The sequence below is a fragment of the Elaeis guineensis genome, chromosome 12 (genome assembly GCF_000442705.2).
Source record: "Elaeis guineensis isolate ETL-2024a chromosome 12, EG11, whole genome shotgun sequence".
NCBI classification, from domain to species: domain Eukaryota; kingdom Viridiplantae; phylum Streptophyta; class Magnoliopsida; order Arecales; family Arecaceae; genus Elaeis; species Elaeis guineensis.
Genome location: NC_026004.2, coordinates 87,434,099 through 87,453,982, shown reverse-complemented (window position 1 = coordinate 87,453,982; position 19,884 = coordinate 87,434,099). Strand labels below are relative to the sequence as shown.

Sequence of the window (19,884 nt, the reverse complement as noted above, 5' to 3'; positions counted from 1 at the left end):
CCAAATATGTACCATACATCTAGCCTCCCAACTCATCAGTTAGATGAATTATTAGAAGAAAATCAGGATGATCAATAATCTTCATGGAAACAACACTGTGAAAATGCTCATGATAGCTCTTGTCGATCCTCTCCTAAAGAGATAGCCTTTGAGAATTTTCTTATAAAATTAGGGATGATTTAAAAAGGACATCGCTCCTGTCGAATCTCTTTTCAACCATCATCACTAACTGTATATAATACATCTAGCCTCCAAATGGGCCTAGGAGGGACAAGTTTGGAGAGGATGGCACATGAAGACCATTGGAGCCTAGGAAGTGTTATAAGTGGTGTGGGTCCAAGAGGAATATTTTATGAAAAAGAAGGGATGAGTATGATGAAGATTGAAGGGCATGAGCAAATGGTGGGGGATGAAGAACATCAAAATCTTAAAAACATCATCAGCAAGGTATACCCAATAAAAGTATGCTATAATACAGGAGGAAGGATGGGAATCACAAGGATTGAAATGCAACCGACTAAGATGGAGAATGGGGGCCATCTTGGAAGTGCCGTGGGAGGAGTATCCCTAGAAGAGATATGCTTTACTAGGGCAGAGAGCATAAGGATTAAAAAAATCAAGATACAACAACTGGATATAGGATCATCAGTGACCCCAATATCAGTGGATAGTCTGATTATCAAGACTAAAATATGTGCTAGTAAAGAAATGGAAGGGGATAGAAATAACAAGCGAAAGCATAAGGTATACAAAACAATGGAGCAGTAGATAGAAAAAAAGAGGAAGGACCAAATCAAGAATCAAGAGTCTGCTTCTCGCTCTCATGCTAGAAGGGAGGTATGAGCTTATTCTCAATTAACTAAAGAAAGTAACAGATTTTCCTTCTTGATGCACTCATATGATGTTATTGCATGATCATTCTTCCAATATAATTTCTCAAAGCATATGGTGTATAATAAACTTTTAATAATTTTTGTATGGCATGAATACTTGTTCAATTAAATGAACAATCATGATTGGCTTTGTCGACAAATAACATCAGTAAGTTCTTGCTTCAAATAATTGCTATTTAGCTCATTTTAAGATGAAGATATACGCTAGGTATTTTGAGATTCATGTTTGTTATATTGGAGGTTTGGCATACATTATAGGCCCCCAAACATGCATATCAAAGTGGATTTGATGACAGACATATAACTAGTGAAAATAATTTTTCTTTCAAGTATTGTAGTAGATTTAATCTTGAAGGAAATTATTTAGATTCTAAAGTCAAACTTGTAATAGGATATAGATTCATCAGTTCTTAGAATATTTTTTTGCCTTGCTTATCAAGCATGAGACATAAAACATGTTGACCAAATCTAATATTCCTAGGAAGAAATTTTAACTACCCTTTCAAACCCAACTTTTAAAGTGGGCTTGTGCTTTCCTAATGCTATTTTAGCTTAAGAATAAAGAATTAACATTGCTTCAGATATGGGGTGCTTCATTAAAGCATATGTATCTATCCTTCATTTCTTTGTCCAAAAAAAGTGAGGGGCTTGACAAGAAGAGAGTCTACTTATTTGTGTAAAGAACATATATGGAAACCAAACCAGGAGATTAGAATCAATTTTTCCTCCTAAATATAGATATCTAATAACATTCAAAGGCTACTAGCCTAAAGAATTCTAAAAAGGATTTCTATACATAGGATTCCTTGACCATTATCCCATTTGCCTATTTAAATAGTGGTAAATAACATGAGATATATTCAAGACCAAATCAGATGTATTCTCATCTCAAAACCATACCATATTTAGAAAACTTCCACCTATAAATTTCTCCATCTCCCACGATCATCTCCCTATGTTTGAAGCTTCCTTCCTTAACTCCATCCTATTATGTTGCACACCCTTCTTAGTTTCTTAAGCTACGTATAATGCCAAAGCCCTTCAGTTGTTTTATGTAGTGATTTTTTCATTGGTGGAAGGGGTTTCCATGAAGTGTCTTCATGTGATGGAGAATATTCATAAGAAAATGGAAGAAGTTTGTTTATCCTTTTGGACTCCTAATTAAGAGAGGAAAAAAGTAGAAAATAGTATGTTGTATATATTTTGATCATTAGTAGGTTCGTTAGAATTGCTATGTCATATTTACTCCATTCGTCCATTATAGTCCAATAGTTTAGAAGGAAAGGTGAGCATCAAAATATCTTGAGTTTTTAGAGGAACAATTCATTGAATCTATGCTCTTCAGGATGGCTTAATGGATGGCCTACTTCTCAAGATGCTTCTTTTGTGGTGGAAGGCCGATTATCTTTTTTTGAGCTTAAAATTATATATTTTTTTATTTATTTTCATCTTCACTTTGCAAAATGTAAATAGGCTTACAGGATAGAGTTGGACTGGATAATTAACCAGCTCAGGGATGAGAATATTGGATTAAGAAGTGATCTTGAGAAGCTAAAAAGAGAGACGATATAATTTCTTCATCAGTATCCCTTTTTATTTAAGAGTACAGTTCTTCTATGGTACATGTGTGGCACTATAAAGTGCTATGTTGCTGTAGATAGCCACCATCAAGAGATAAATAATTGTACATATTATTTGATTACTGTCCATCTCTTAATAGCAGCCATGAGAGATGAACAACACTGTACAGTAAACTATCCTAGTTGTTTCTTTAAATCTTTTAAATTATTGTCTTTCTTATCAATTTTTAGTTCTAAAAAATAATAACTTACTAAAAAAAGTGATCCCTCTTGCTTTTGCTGGCAGCACCCAAAACTCATAGACTAGCAGGAAAGCATCAATGCAGGAGAAACTGATTATGCGTTTTGACGTTGTAACAGTTGTTCGTGTTAAATTACTGTCACTACCAAATAGCTCTTATCCTACAATTCTCTACAATTCTAACTAGTCCTATTGAGTGGAGTAAAGATAGCTAATAAAGAGTAACAATTGCAAGGTATTTTACTTGTCAAACTCTGATAATTTTAAACTTGAGTAGAGACAAATAAAAGTATAATTCATAAACATATCACCTCTCAATCTCTGATTATTAGTTAATATTCTTGAGTAAGTGCATGTTTTAGTTTATTTCTATGAAAACCCAGTGGCATCTTTTTATAAAATCTTATGACTTTTCAAAGATCTACCAAGGAGTCAGTCACTAACAATGAGGTGGCAAACTATAGTTCTCCCAATAGCATTGCACCATATCATATATTGATTCCTCTCCACCTTGTGTTTGCACACTTGGTCCCATGCTTAGTAGTGTGAATCATATGTTGTGGTCAGTACAAGCATACTAAGTATCCAGTACTAATGCAACATGAAGGGGAACATACATAACATAGTATATAATTGAGAAACTATCTCATATCTAATGTTTTAGTACTCATAAGCCCATGTATCTATCAACTCGAATGTTAGAGAAGCTGAAGCATAATCCCATATTGGAAGTGGTAGAGATCCTTTAAATATTCAAGAACCCACCAGCCTATCAACTAAGTTTTTAGAGTAGGGTATTATTACAGCATCCACCTTGTAGCTCAAAGTTTTTGAGTTGGACATTATCACTAATGGCACTGCACCTTAGAAATAATTGTAATAATTTTTTTTATCTTTTCTTAGTAAAAAATATTCTTTAGCTAAGCAACATTCAGCAAATGGCTCAAATATCACTATGGTAAAAACACCTAAATGCAAAATAAATAAGCTCTCATGCTACATTACTTTTATGGCAGAATATCTCTCAAAAAGAATAGTCTCTTGAAGGTGGCGACTATGAATTCACAAAACAAAAAGTGCAAACTATCAAGCATGTGGATCATTAGGTTTATACATGATGAAATTATAAGATGTTCTACCACTTTGAAGTCCGACATGAAGTATCAGAAACAATTCTATGCCTCATGGTGCACCAAGGCATAGTTTTTTGATCCAATGAAGTTCATGATGACAAGATGAGCACCAAATTGCATAGAACATAATCAGCATAAGCTCGTTCTGGAGGTAGATCTTGAGATGGATCGTTATTTGTTAGTCCATAGAGTGATGTGAAGCTTAACGTGAAAGTTTTAAATTTCAATGGTAGTTACCTTAAATTCCTTATTCTCTTTGTTGACTTGAATTCAAAGACAAACTACATCATCACATATAAGAGTGCAAGAATAATTAATTATCTTAAAAAGAGTAGCAAGAAAGAAGGTATCCTTATTACACTTCATACTAGCAACTACCACTATACGTACATAAAAGAGAACTCCAGAGAGGAAAGAGTTAAATCAAAACGATCTAACTACTCCCATGCAGATAACCTATTGCATCACAGATTATCATAATAAATAGTCATATAATTGACAATGGATTAGCATTACTATTATGCAATACATTTGTTCTGATAATCCAAGTGTCATTAATGAATTTATGGTTGATAATTATTAAAACTGTTGGATGTATGCTCTAGAAGCTAATCTTGACTGACACTTTTAATATCTCTAGGATATAATTTTATACTTATTGGGTAGTTATAGTACCATTCATATTTATGTATCCATGAATCATCCAAGAAATTAATAAGATAATGATATATATTCTCAAAAAATTGAAAATTTGAGGCATGTGTCATTAATGGTTGATTTCTAAATTACTCCTGATCATAAGATCATCATGAAGATGGTGACTGATCCGGATAGATCAGTGCATGGATCACTTTCTTCGAACGGATGGATCTCGAATCTGCAGTATAGAGATACTGGAGTGAGAGTGTAGGTGGTTGTTAGAGAATAACTAGCACTGAGCGTGACCAACATGAGAAGTCACATGGATGTTTGCTCACTCGTTAGTAATTTTTTCAATACTGTAGTTGTATGACTGATCTTTTGACCTGAGATAATACTACTACTCGCAGTGAGGCTGCTGGAGTTTGACTGACACATCAACATGGGTCTGAATGAACCCTTGTAGTGGATGTTGACGACAGTTGATCCACTATAAGAGTAGAGTATGTATCAAGATAGGATCTATCGATCCTAGCAGAAAGAAGTAGTCCTATGAGATTTAAAAGGCTGAGTTCTTAAGTCTATGACTATAGCATTGTGATTGATGAAAAGAGTTTTTATAGAATCACATATGGACTTGAGCTGATTGAATCTATCATATGATCGATGTTGAAGTTTGATGATTTATCCATGACCTGCAATCTGATCGGGACTCACGATAGAGGGATCGTATTATATGTTAACTGCACCTAAAGGTTCATATTTTATTTTGCTGGGTTATCACTACATACTGCTAGGTATCACTGGTAGATTGTGAGACTCATGAGGATCATCTTGATGATCAATGATCTTTGGTGGACTGAGTTGGAATTATTTCAATCCATTGAAAAGTGTTTCAATGATATTGTGATAGAGATCACAATATATCTCACTACCAGATAGAATAGAACCTTTGGGGTCACACACAAAAGAAACTTTTAACTGATCAGATGGTTGAATTATGATTATGAATCGTAACAAAAATTCATTATCAATTTGATTGATAATTGATCTAATACAAAATTATATAACTTACTAAAGAGTTAGTGAGTTATAGAAGGATTAATTAGTAATAGGATTGCTAATTGGCTCAATTTGATTGAGCATTAGAGCTTGTATCAAATTCAATTTGATTGGATTTAATTTGACTCATTTTGAGATTGATTTGATCAACTCTATAGGGTTATAGGATAACCCCAAAAGGATTGGATGATTAGTTTCAGTTGAATTAGGATTTGAGTTTGACTCAATTCTTAATTAGACTAGGATGTATGTATTCCTAATTGGATCAAAAATCTTTATTTTCATGCTGCACCAAATCCTAATTGGATTAGGATTAAAATTCAGCATCAAGAAAGAATCCATCAGGACTAGGATTCCTCCTCCAATTAGGAGACATCTAATTTAAATTAATTAGACTCCAAATCAGATTTGAATTTTTATTTATTTGAGTCTAATCAAGTTCTAATATGATTAGAATTTATTGATATTTTATTATGATTAAAATAGTAATTTAATCAAGAGTCCTATGAGATTTAAACTCTTCCTTTATCCATGCAACAAGGAGTCCCACGTCCACCTAGTTTGGTGCGCCCAAGAGACCCATGCCCCAAACTTTTATTTCATGCCATATTCCCCTCCTTAATAGCATGTAAGAAAGAAATAAAAACCCCCTCTTCACCGTGTAAAATATGGGAGAGATCTGATTTTATTTGGGCGGCTCAAAGAGGATAGAGTCCAAGGCTCTTTGGACTCTATCTCCTACTCAAATTAGACTTCATCCTTTGCCTATAAATAACCACCACCTTAGGACAGCTAAGATGGGATTTCTACCAGGTTTTGACACCCAAAAAACCAGCAATTGGCATGGAGAAAAATAAAGGAAGAAGGAGGCGGCGTCCATGGGTAAGGCGTGGGTGAGTTTGTTATGATATCTCTTCTTTCTTACGCAACCAATTGTTGGTTGTTAGAACATCTTATCTCCTCCCTCTTATCCATATTTAGACATAGATATCTCCTCTTCCTTTTGTCTAAAAGTTGAACAAAATTATTACATCTCTATTGTAGAGATTTGGTGCATGAATTTTAGGAAGAAAAGAGAAGGAAGGATTCTTCTCATGATCACTAACATAGAGATCAAGATCCTCCTATATCTTCTTATTCTCTAAGAGTGTCTTAGAAGAAAAGAAGATTTTCAACCATCAAGATGCAATCTCTGCAAGGGAGCTAGCATCCCGGTGAGATCAAAAGACTTCTGATCAGATCAGAGTCTCGTGTGGATATCCGTAAAGATCGGACGCTTGTGCGGCTAAAAGGGACCTTTGAAGGACATCCCTGATCATCTGTTCTCATTGAAGATTGATTCATATCCAGATATATTTTATATTTATTTTTTTCTTTTGATTTTTGTATCTAAATCTTATCTCACATATGATGATTCTGGTTATGGTTTGAAGATATGATCTTATGCATGCTTAGATTAAATTAGATTTAATCTGAAAAATTTTTAAATTTTGTTGCGTACTCTTTTTGCAAAATCATATATGCATGAAACCATAAAACTTCAGCAAAAACTTCACTGTATCTTTTATATGAACATGCATAACATATCATCAGCTTGGACAAGGCATATACAATATGAAGTACATGATCTATCATAGATCATTACTTTGTCTTATTAGTAGTAGTGGTCCATTACACATTAATTCTATGATCCTAGATTGCCAACATATCTAAGAATGACTTGATGTCCAACATGAATAGGTTACCTTTAGTGAGCTTAATTCACAAAGGTCTTGAGAAAAAATTCAATTAGTCTAAAATCAAAATATGGAGAAAAGATGAAGTTCGAAATTCAGTCTAATGATTTATGTTAGGAAGCATATATCATGTTTAACATATTTGAGGGATCATGCATCCCAAAAAAATGAATTAGACCAAAACAAATGCTAAGTCAAGGTTAGGCATCTAATAGCACCATTTTTGGATACAGATCATGCATCTGGGATAAAACCCTATCCATTTAATGACTGAGAGTTAAACAAGGTGGCGTCATGGGAACATAAAAGATCCAAGAGGGCAACTAGTGTTGAATCAAAACCTACTCAATTCAAACCTAATTCCACATGTTTAACCTCAGGTTGGGTCCAAAGTATTAGTAGGCAACTAGCTCAAGTGGTCCAAAAGACACATCAAAGGAATAGGAAGTAAGGAGACTTGGGTAGCAGACAATGATAGGTAACTAGCATAGTTAGTGCAAAGTTTTTCTTTTTTAAAGGAAAGTCATGAAAGGAAAGAATTTTTGTCATAGACCTTATTAATAAGTTTAAATTTTTAATCTCATTAAACTTAACTAGGCTACATCTATAATAGCTAGGCTATTTCAAATAATACAGTCTAGTAAAATATATCCAGAATCACAATCACAATAGCACTAGTATTGAATGCCTAGGATAAAGAACTTAGATATATCTACAAAGCTTATAATAAATATATTGTTTTAACCAAGCACAGTGGAACCATCCTGAATTGTCGGTTTCAGAGTGTATTGAGCCATATCGGTGGAAACTAAGATGGTTTTGGCAAACAAAATGAGAAACCAATAATAGAGGGGGAGAGGGAGAAGGAAAGAGAGGAAGGGAGAAAGAGAGAGGAGAGGAAGGAAGAGAGGGAGAGTGGCAGATGGCCGATAGAGGATCATGGAGTATTTTTCTTATTCTAAAAAAATTAAATAAAGTCACAAGGGATTTGCTGACTTCACTTAAAATTTTTGAAAATAAAAAGAGGCTCTCTTTAGGACCCATATTTCGAACAAAATAAAGGAACCAAAGTAGAGCCCCTCCTCCACCCCTCTATGCAGCTTTCCAACCCTTTGTTGGATGTCCATAGCACTCCTCTCTTCCTCTCTCCCTTCTCCCTCTCTCACTGTCTCTTTTTCTCTCTCCCCCACCCTCCCTGCCATGTTAGGACATGCTTTGTAGGTCTTCTCCCTCCTTTTCTCCTTCTCTCCCTCTCTCTTTTTTTCTCTTCCATTCTTCCTCTCCCCTATCCTCTCTACTATGTCAGTATAAGCCCCGCAAGGAATGGCATAAGAGCATGCTGAACCATACAGTTGGACACCCGATCTAAGCCCCCATACGGGCTCAGTGATCCTTGATTGTAACTTTCAAGCCTTGATTCTAAATATATAGCAAAAATTTAGCAAACATTATAAATCAATAATGACTGTAATCAACAATGACGTTTACAATTTAATGACCAATTATATACAAAACAACATTACTACTATATGATTGAACCATGGCATTTATAATTTACCAATCAATCATTCATAAAGTACGACCATCAATATTGCATGAGTAGACTTCAATACAAAATATCCATATATGATTGAAAAAATTTATCATAAAAATAGTTTAATTCTTCAATGAACAATTCACTTAATGATTTTTCTTTTCAATTTCTTTCAACTAGGATAGAAAAACTAACTTAAATCACCCCCGTCATCATCTCAAATAACTCGACGAAAATCAAGAGGACAAAAATTCTCCAGAAAAGGTCCATCCAGTTTGAGATTTACTCTTTTACTAGATTTTGTCTTTTTTATCATAGCGAGCACATCTTTCTCCAGAAAGTTAAACATGACCTTTAATAATTTATCTATCTAAATTTAAGGAACCTGGCATTTTAAAATTATGTAGAAGCCAACCAATAATGAAATACTTAATCTTCTTAGTGACATCATAGATTCACTAAACTATTCTTGTGTTAGCTTCCAAAAAAGTCATTTAATAAAGGCAGTTATCTCTCATTAACATCACCTAGTTTCTAACTTGATTGCTAGAATATGGCTAAATGAGGGTACAAGTTATTTCTTTCTTTTTGAAGGGAATCAGTACCTACCTTAATTCTTTCTCTCATACGTTGCTGGACATGAAAAAATACCAACATATTCATTAAAGCAGCATTTTCCTCCTTGGTTTGCTATGATTAACATATAAAAAGATTATGTTATTTGATGAAGATAGTCATTTTAGACTTACTAAACGATATAAAAAGATGTTGCCTTCAATGGTCAAGTGTTGCTCTTTATATCAACAAATAGGTTTAGCCAAGTAAGAAAAGTACTGCTACCATGGCATTCAAAACCTCATTGCAGATCTAATACTGAATATTATTTTTTATGAATCTTGTGAATCGTAAATAGGAGAAATTGCTTTAAAATATAGGATGGTATCCACTTCCTTAAGAGTTCAATGAGATTATCCATGGGGATCTTAGCATCATATACCATAGTTGATTTTAATATTTTTAAATAATTTTATGAAGTTTAAAATAATATAAAATGCTAGAGTCAATATTTATTTTCAATTTTCTTTTTCATTTTGAAAAGAATGATAAGCAAGACCTAGATTTGAAATAAAGAAAGAGCAAAGCCTAATTTTTCATATCATATGTGGTGGAAATGGTATATGCTCATACTTGAATTATAGCTGTAACAATAGCATACACCACATAAAGATCAATAATCTACATTGTTTATAAATGTAGAAGATGCAAGTCATTTCCTCTATCTTAATGAAAAAAAACTAAAAAGCAAGACGAATTACAACAAAAAAATATCAAATGATACAAATTTATATATAGAAATGGAAATATATACTTTGAGATTAGTTGGCACAGCAACGCAAGCAGTACGAAGAGAATAAATGAGCATCTAAGCATCACTGGAGGTGGACTTTGTATTTTCAATTTTTTTTATTTCCTAATAAAACCACTAGAAGTAATGAGATAAAAATATTAGAGATCTTTTAAACAAAAGATAAGAATTATTTAAAAGAGCAAGTAAGATGTTATGTTGTCAAACATGCCAACTCAAAACTAAAACATTGCCAAATAACATGCCAGCAAAAAATAATGTATAAAAATTCTCAAAATTTATAAAAGCTAACAATACTATCAACTTTTTATTATACAAAAAGGTAAACTTGGTGAAGGCTACAAGCCACAAGAGATGCAATCAAATAACTTATCAACATGGAGACATGGATAATTTCTTTGATAGCAATAGAAAACCTAGATTCTACCAAGCCAAGAAGGGGCTTTTGACACACTCAGCCATAAGTGGACATTGGGCATTGTGAGTTGTAGGTAGAAAACTTATCGAAAGATAATTTTTTGATTATAGGATAAAAGTTAAATATAATAATTTGAAACCATCAGATGGTATCATACAACATACAACTGAAAGTTCGATACATATCTAGATATACCCATAACAAAACTAGCTAAACTTTTAACCTAGAAGAAAAATCTAGTAGCAAATACATCCTAAAAGAATTAAATGAAATGTTTCTTCAAAAGAATATGAAAAGAGAAGGTTGAAATATTCAATGATTTAACTCCTAATAGGACAAGGACTATCCTAGTCATTTCATCCTATTCCTCTGAGATTCCAGCACCTGAGATGGGTGTGGGACCCCGAAATATGCTTTCGACCTCCATTCCGGCCATCTCATCTTCTTATTGGCTAGATCACACATCGATATAGCAGTCCCGATCATGACTCATCCTATTTTTTTTCTTCAATTCATTATTGGAAGGAAGAAGAATGAGAAATTGATGTACTGAGCTTTCTCCGCTGATGTGTCACCATCGGCATTAGGAGGGAGGAGCATGGTTAGGAGTGAGGAGCCGGGAGGAGCATGCAACAAAGTTTGATTCCAATTACCTCACAAAGATCAGGAGGAAGGATTGCTCCAGGAGGAGAGAGAGGAGGGACAAGAAGGAGAGATTAGAGAGGAGTGGAGGGGAATAATGGTCGAACCTAGAGGAGGAAGAAAGGGAGGAGGGAGAGATTAGAGAGGAGCAGAGGGGAAGAATGGTCGAAACCCTAGAGGCTATTTTTGCCTCTCGAGTTCAGGTTGTCGAACTATCACTTGATTTATATTCTTTCAACCTCATCCATTTGATCTGCCTACACAACTCTCAGAGCACTTAGATTTGGACCTTCGGGATTTGGTTATGCACGATCTAGGATTTGGCTATGCGATGATTTGGCTGTGCGTGATGCGATGTGAGATTTGGCTCTGCACAAGTTTGGGCTGTAGGTGTTGTGCGATAGAATGATTGATCTTCATAGCATGGTGACAGCCTAAAAGCATGATGATAGCCTAAAAGCACTCACATGTGGTGATAGCCCAAGACTAATATCGTGATAAAAAAAAATTTAGAAAAAAAATCATGCATGAGAAAAAAAATCTTACAAACTATAACTATGGGTATGCATAAAAAAGGAGTCAAAAAACTAATATTCCTAGGACAAACCTAGCACATATGCATTAAAAGAAAAGAAAGTTATAAATAAAATGAGAATCTCACGTGGCCGATATTCGACATGAAAAATTATTCGTCTGAGATCGATACTATTTGAAATAATAATATGTTCGAAAAAAATATAGCACCTCACGTATAGTTTAATCCCATAAGTTCATAATCTTCTGTCACTTATAGGCTATATAAATATTCACACCCAATACTTAGTCTCTTATAGCCATAATATTTATCGAGAGTCAAGAGTTTGCTGTAAGTTCTAATGGCAATATTATTCTTAAGCACCTTGAGCCTTACTTGAGAAGGGAGAGGAAGGGAGATTCTAGAATTCATACAGTGAAATTGACAGGGCTTGCTAGTGCAATTTTGAGAAAATAATTAGTAGTGGTGGGTAATGACAATTTTGAAAGGTTTGAGGTAAGTTGATTGAAAGAATTTTTTTTCTTCTTTATTTGATCAGATTACAATATTACTTCTCTTTTGCTCTACACCTTGTTTTGATGTTATCCATGTATCAAATTGTCTCCTATGTTTAAAATTGGTAAAGCTATTCACTCATAAAGAATCATTAGAAGCTTCTTGACATTGCTAGATTCTAGAGCCTAGTAATCAAGGTTTCTACCTTCTTTTGGCGATGATATGGTATTTGAGGTTAGTGTTACTTAAGATAATGAGCTCTTTTTGATCTTCGATAGCTCTAAGCATAAGGGACATCTAAGAAAAATTGCATTTCAAGCTGCTAATCATCGTAGTTGAAGTTTGAATCTAAAATAATTTTTTTTATTAAAATTTTTAATAATTTTGTTATAAATTATAGATGTTGAGCATTGATTATTTTTATATGAATTTTTGAAAGCTATGATTCTCGTGTCATGGATGTTTGACTTTAGTTAGTCTTTTTTGGTGATTGTTTAATTGTTGACTTGAAAATATGCCTATTTTTTTTAAAATGAAGGTACTATTATGAGAATAAAGAAGCAATGATTTGAGGTATGAGTCAGCAATGACTTACAACAAGGCAAGAAAAAAGGTCATCTAATATAAAATAGATCAAAAACTATTTATTGATCACTATAACCATCCCCATCTCTATGATCTTTAATGGTTTTGACAGTTTGCATCCATAAATTTCTAATATGATGTAATCGCAAACTATGTCACTCCATGCCTTTTGACTTGCTACTTATATTAATATATAATTTTAGGGCTTCAGCATGTCTATCCATATTTTCACTGAATCCTATCTATTTGATCTTCATCTCTATACTACTTCATGCAATTTGCCACAACTGAACTCTATCTTGAAGATCACATTGCTTTTGCTTATCTAACTCTATCAAATCTAATCCATATGGTTACTATAATAAAAATGATCATTAGCGATATTTTTAAGTACCATTATGGGCCAAAAAGAATACTGCAAATATCTTTATCGATTTTTTTATGATACTTTTTTATGTATTGTCTTAAGATAGTGTGAGCAATTAATTATCAGTATTTTCAAAAAAATATTGATCAAAACTTTTATCTTAGCCATCAAACTATAGCTTATATTATTAGCATATAAATATAGTTTATTTAACTTATTAACATACATTCATGTCGTTAAATAAATAATGCTAAAAATATATATGTATAATATCATATTTTATGAGATTAATATGACTAAATCAAGCTCTATATAAAAATTAATAATTTAAAATTTAGTGATAATTTTTTAAAATTTCATAAATTATGATATTATTTACCAGCATATTAGTTAAATGCCATAATAGCAGTTCTGATTTTTCGTACTTCAAGTTATATATCATAAAATATAAATTTTTAGTGATATTTATAATAAAGTACTGTTATTAAAAAAATATTTATTGACAGATAGCGATATTTTTATCAAAATATAATAAAAAAATTAGTGGCATATAATAAAAATATCATAAGTAAATTGCTACCAAAAATTATTTTTGTTGTGCAATTCACCACAACCGAACTCTATATTATTTGACAAAGATTACATTATTTTTGCTTATCTAACTCCATCAAATTTAATCCACATGGTGTTTCCTATTAGCCACCATTTAGATTGTTGAAATGGATGTAAATAGGGTGGTGGATGCTCCACCAACTCAAGTTGGTGAAGTTCAAACTTAAGGTTTCTATACAACTAATGTCCATAATCTTTCAATCTTAAAAAAAATTAAATGATCATATGATGGGTATGGATACTAAATTATCATGTGATATCACTCTATTAATGGAGATGAATAGCAAAACTATATTAGGCCAGTATGGCAACTCAAAAGATCGAATTAGAAATTTTTGAAGTATGGAGAAATGAGTGCAAAAGAGAGGTGTTCCCTTAATTTTTCTCAAAAATAAAAATGAAGTCCTCATTTTAGTAAAGCTCAAACCAGCCGATTTTAATATATGTCATCAAGCTTACATTGAATATTAGGGATTAGGGCTTAGGTTTCAACTTTATCCACTCCAACGACATATCGCCATCCTGAGCTCTTCTTCTTCCATAGTGCCATGGACTACAAAAGTTGGCCACCGACACTGGATAGGCCAGCTCTCTCTCTCTCCCTCTCCCTCTCTCCCCCTCTTGATTTTTTGTTCTCTTTGGATCCCAATTGGGGTTTTATGTAAATTATCAAGATGCTTTCTCTTTCCTTCATTATCCTATCTTATGATTTTTTTTATTTGATCTTTTTCTCTCTTCTACTCTTTAGATTAGTGGAGAGAATCTTATTAGGGGCTTGTTCTCTTCTTCCTCCTCTCCTTCTCTTTCTATAACTTTTATGATTTGTATATAAAAGATGAGATCTTGAAACATCTAATCGCTGAAAGCCAAAATTTTGCTCAAGAAATCCACCTGATCTATGGCCTCCCTTATAAGTTTTTATTGAATCGAATGCCAAATAAACCGACAAAGAGATTTGAAACCACCCCCCGTCCATCTATATGCATATAATTGACTCCTACGAGTGGATTTCTTTCTTGGATTGAAATAAATAGTATTGATTTCTTGAGAAAGATAATTTCTTTGCAAAAGAAATGCAAATTTAGACCTAGAATTTATAAAATTTTTCTTTTTCCATATGCAATCCAAAAAAATTGAAAAAAAAAAATTTTTGTTTGAAGGTACAATTTATGTTCTTTATATGGTAGCTTAGATGTTCTATATGAAACTGAAGCTATGATGGGATGAGGAATTGACTAAGATGCAGATATGCCTATCATCTAGGTAACACTGTTCATAAAACAATGATGTCTTATTTATGAGCCATCAATCAAGGAATATAGAGATTTGGGTCATTTCATCATCACTCATTTGTTTCATGCAAGAGTAGTTTCGAGTACCTCCCATCTATGGTTTTCATGTATATTGCATGAATTTTTCTTTATAAACTTCTATCTTCCTAAACTTGTTGGAGAAATATTGTTGACAACCTGACCATATATGCCTATCTAGAGAGAGCAAAGACCGTATGGCTGCATTTGGTTGGAGAAAAAGAAAAATTGGAATAGTGAAAGTTATGCCTGTTGGTATAGTTATTCCGAAGGTTTATACCTATTTTAGTTTGGCTAAAAATTCTTATTCTTATCCATCACAAGTAATAGTGCTATCTCATTGTAGTATGAGGAATGAGATTACTTTTTGGCATAAGATAGGTAGATGATCTTTCTACCCTGATCATCTATACCTCAATCATATATTTTTTTGGATATTTTGTTCAGATAAATAATTATGCAATCACTGAGTGTGCTAATTATATGCATGTAGAAGAATGAAGATTATGTAATGCTCTCCATTCCACTATAAATCTTAAATGAGACTTACCTTTGTGCAATTTCAAATTAAACTAATGGCATTTTCTCTAATCGGATGGGTAAATAAGATGCTCAACTTTGTCACTTATCTTTTTTCACAAATTTATCAAATAAAATTTGGAAGGTGTTTGAGGGAGACTGAATTAAATTCATCTTTGTCATAAGAAAATATCCCATTGCTTATAATCCAATTAAAGATAACAATGATTTTCTTTATTGTGAAAAAAACTAAGAGTGGTTCAACTAGAAGTACAAGCATTTAAAAGGAGACAAGCGAAGGATAGTTTTATTTATTGCAAAATATAAAGCTGGCATAATTGAAGTATTTGTGGCAAGAATAGCTTTTGACAAAGCTCTCTTGGAATAGTTATACCTTCCATAAAGAGCATTGATTGGCATATCTACTACTCATTTATGCTATTTTTCTAAAAGTTGCTTGGCATGTTTAAGGTTTATTCTACGCCTTCGGACTACCTTATGCCCCAATAAAATGCAACCTATAGAAAATTTGTTTTTCATTGCATTGTCACTCTTTTGATTTTTCAAATATCAGTTATTAAATAAACACCCTGCAAGGTTTCTCTACACCACATCTAACTGCTTGCCATTTATTTTCTATCAGCTGCAAGGATAACAAAAGTAGAAAGATAATAACTTAAGGTTTGTTTAACGATCAAGATACACACGCGTGCGCATGCATACACACACGCACACATACATACATATACATATATACATATATACATATATACATATATACATATATACATATATATATATGTATATCTATATGTGTGTGTGTAGTGATTTAGGTCTTAGCGATATGGGGGTCATCATGACCATCCCGTCTGATTGTCCCACTTTCTTCTTGGTTGGATCACGTGTTGATACAACCATCTCCATCTAGAGTTGTTCTTTTTTTTTCCTTCGATTCATTACTCGGAGAAAAAAAATATTGAAGTACTAACAATTTTTCGTTGATGTGTCACCATTGGCATTGTCATCGAGAGGGGGGAGATAGGAGGAGCATGCATCGAAGTTCGATTCTGATTATCCCACAAAGATCAGGAGGAAGGACCCCTTGGGGAGGAGAGGAGGGAGGAGGGAGGAGAGAGGCATTTGGATTTCCAATTAGAAACTAAGGGAGGAGGGAGGAGAGATTAGAGAAGAGCAGAGGTGAAGAATGGTTGAAATCTTAGAGGCCATTTTTGCCTCTCGGGTTCGGGTAGTTGGGCTATCACTTGATTTATATTCTTTCGACCCCATTCGTTCAATCGCTCCCATACAACTCTCAAAGTACTCAGATTTGGACCTTTAAAATTTGATTGTGCATGATCCAGGATTTGGTTATGCAAGATGTTATCCGAGATTTGGCTATGCGAGTCTGAGCTGTATGTGTTACATGATAGAATGATTGATCTTCACGATATAGTGATAGCCTAAAAGCATGATGACAGCCTAAAAGTACAACTATGTGGTGATAGCCTGAGATTGATACTGTGATGGAAAAGAAAGTTCTAAAAAGAAAAATCATGCACAGAAAGATGAATCTTACAAAAAACAATGATGTGCATGCATCAACAAAGAGTCAAACAACTAATTTTTTTAGGATGAAATCGATACATATTCATTGAAAGAATAGAAAGTTAAAAATAAAATGAGAACCTCGTGTGGCCGACATTCAACATGAAAATTTATTCATTTGGGATTGATGTGATTTGAAATAATAATATGTTCAAAAAAAACATAGCACTTAATATGCAGTTGGATCCCATAAGTCCATAACCTCCTATTGCTTATAGGCTATATAAATATTCACACTAACTCTCAGTCTCTCAAGGCCACCATATTCACCGAGAGTCAAGAGCTATGCTATAAGTTTTGATGGCGATATTGTTCTTGAGCACCTCGAGCCTTATCTGACAAGGGAGAAGAATGGAGATTATAGAATTCATACAATAAAATTGATGGGGCTTGCTAGCAGAATTTCTACCCCCATCATTTGTTTCTATATTTCATGCTTACTTATCATCAAACTTGTAAATATTTTTCAATTGATAAACTATTATTTAAGAAATTTTTGTCATTATTTTTTTTCTTACTACTTTTTAACTTTCATTATAATAAGGATATCAAAATTGCGATCAATCTAATTAATGGTTGGTTTAAAGTTATTGCAACATATCATATTAGATTGGTTGGTTTAAGTTTTTTCAATCCTTTAAAATATGTAATTATTAGATAGAATAGCTCTAGTGGACTAGTCTAATAGTTATCTGCTATATTGCCCCCTATCTTCAAATAATTTAAAATCATATGAGGATGCCTATTATCTACCACACATGTGCTCTACAATTTGAAATAGGGCATTAGTCCATGTAATAATTTATTCATTAAAATAGTAAGATATCAAGAGTCTAACACTCAAGTTAAAGTAGGTAATACTTATAATGAGAAGAGAGAGCACAGACTCTCAAAAGAATAAATAAGGAGGTAAAAAGATTAAAATAGATTTTAAAAATTATAAAAAAAATTAAATAGAGAAATGGATAGATAACTGGATGTAATAAATATAATAAATAATTTAAATAAATTTTATTAATTATAAAAATATTTAAAAATTATAAAAATTTACTTTAAAATTATAAAAAAATTCTAAACATAAAAATAGATGGATAATTGAATATATTAAATATAATAAATAATTAAAATAAATTTATTTATTTTCTAAAGGAGGCAATCCAAGAGGGGGTAAATTGAATTTTTTTAACGATTAATTTGAAAACTTGTGCCCAAAAATAAATTTAAGTACTTAGTAGAAAATAAAAGATGAACACAAAGGTATAATCATAAATATATAAGATTTATAGTAGTTTGATGCTAAACTCAGTACCTACGTCTACTTTTCAAGTCAATCTACTTGAAAATTTCAACCACAACCCCTTAAGATTATAGTCCAATAATTTTCTTCGATTCACAATCCAATATAATTGGTTTTCACAAGATCACCAATCCCAATCTTATAACCAATTGTTTTTAAATTCATCAATCCAATTGATTTTTATGGAGATACTAACTGAAATCTTACAATATCCAACTTAAGATTTGGACCAATCATAAATTTTTTTATCCAAGAAACTCATCACAATAAATAAAGTAAGATATATAAGAATTTAAAATTTAGAATAATAAAACTCTTTCAACTCTAAAAGAAGTTAAAGTAGCTGAGATCTTGATTGCTTTAACTTCTTCCTAGAATGCTTGAGAGAGGATTGATAAAGGCTTCAATACTTATGCTCAAAAATGGTTGGTTCAAATTAATGCACTCTTTCTCTCTTAAGTTAAATAAATATAAGAAAGATTAAATTAAATGTATTCTTAATTTCCTTCTACTTTCTCTCTTGAGTTCCACTTAATAGCTTAAAGAATAATGTCAAAAAAACTCTCTAAAACTTTATCCTTTTGTTCCCATTTGAAATCTTTTCATTTATGACCTTAAAGTTATCTACAATTAATGTTCTAACTATTGAAAACTTGAAAATAGCCATTAGAAATAAATTTTGATCAATTGAAAAAAATAAAAATAAAAACTAGCCACTTTGTTGTTAGAATTCTGTGAATCGGCTCACTTAGGCTCTGAGTTGGCTAATCTGAAACTTTGAGTTGACTAAATAAAATTTTTGAGATGGCTCGATAATAGATGTAATTTTTTTAATTTTTTATTTATTCTATTTACCTAAGACTGCTTCAGTTCAATTCTCTTCTTAATCGGCTAATTTTGTGACTTTTTAGACCGGCTCAGAGAACTTACTAATTTATGCTACTTTTTTTGTCCTTCTACCTTTGAGACCGAGTTGGCTATCTTTTTCTATAAGTCAGTTAAGCTTCAGTCTTAATCAGCTAAGATATTTACTGGGTTAGAAAATTTTTTTGAATCTTTATCCTTCTATCTTCATTCTAAGTTTGAGATTGAGTCGACTATCCAAATGCTAGAGTTGGCTAAGATCTTGTCTTGATCAACTAAGAGAGATTTTTTGAATTTTAACTCTTTCTATCTTTTTTTTGAACTGAACTAGATCGGTTAAGCTCCTTACTCAGTCGATTCAAAGGCATGCTAAGCATGTCAAAATTGATTGTAGATAGCTTTCAATATTCAAACTTCAGATTAGATTTGCTTTTTCAAACTTAATTTTTGT

At 32.5% G+C, this 19,884-nt stretch overlaps 2 pseudogenes; one reads left to right on the top strand and one right to left on the bottom strand.

Annotated features, from left to right (window-relative positions):
- The first annotated feature begins 255 nt into the window (after positions 1-255).
- On the top strand, positions 256-2,846 carry LOC140852856 (uncharacterized; annotated as a pseudogene).
- Positions 2,847-3,889: 1,043 nt separating this feature from the next.
- LOC105061182 (dolichyl-diphosphooligosaccharide--protein glycosyltransferase subunit DAD1-like) overlaps positions 3,890-19,884 on the bottom strand; it is a 23,352-nt pseudogene continuing 7,357 nt past the window's right edge.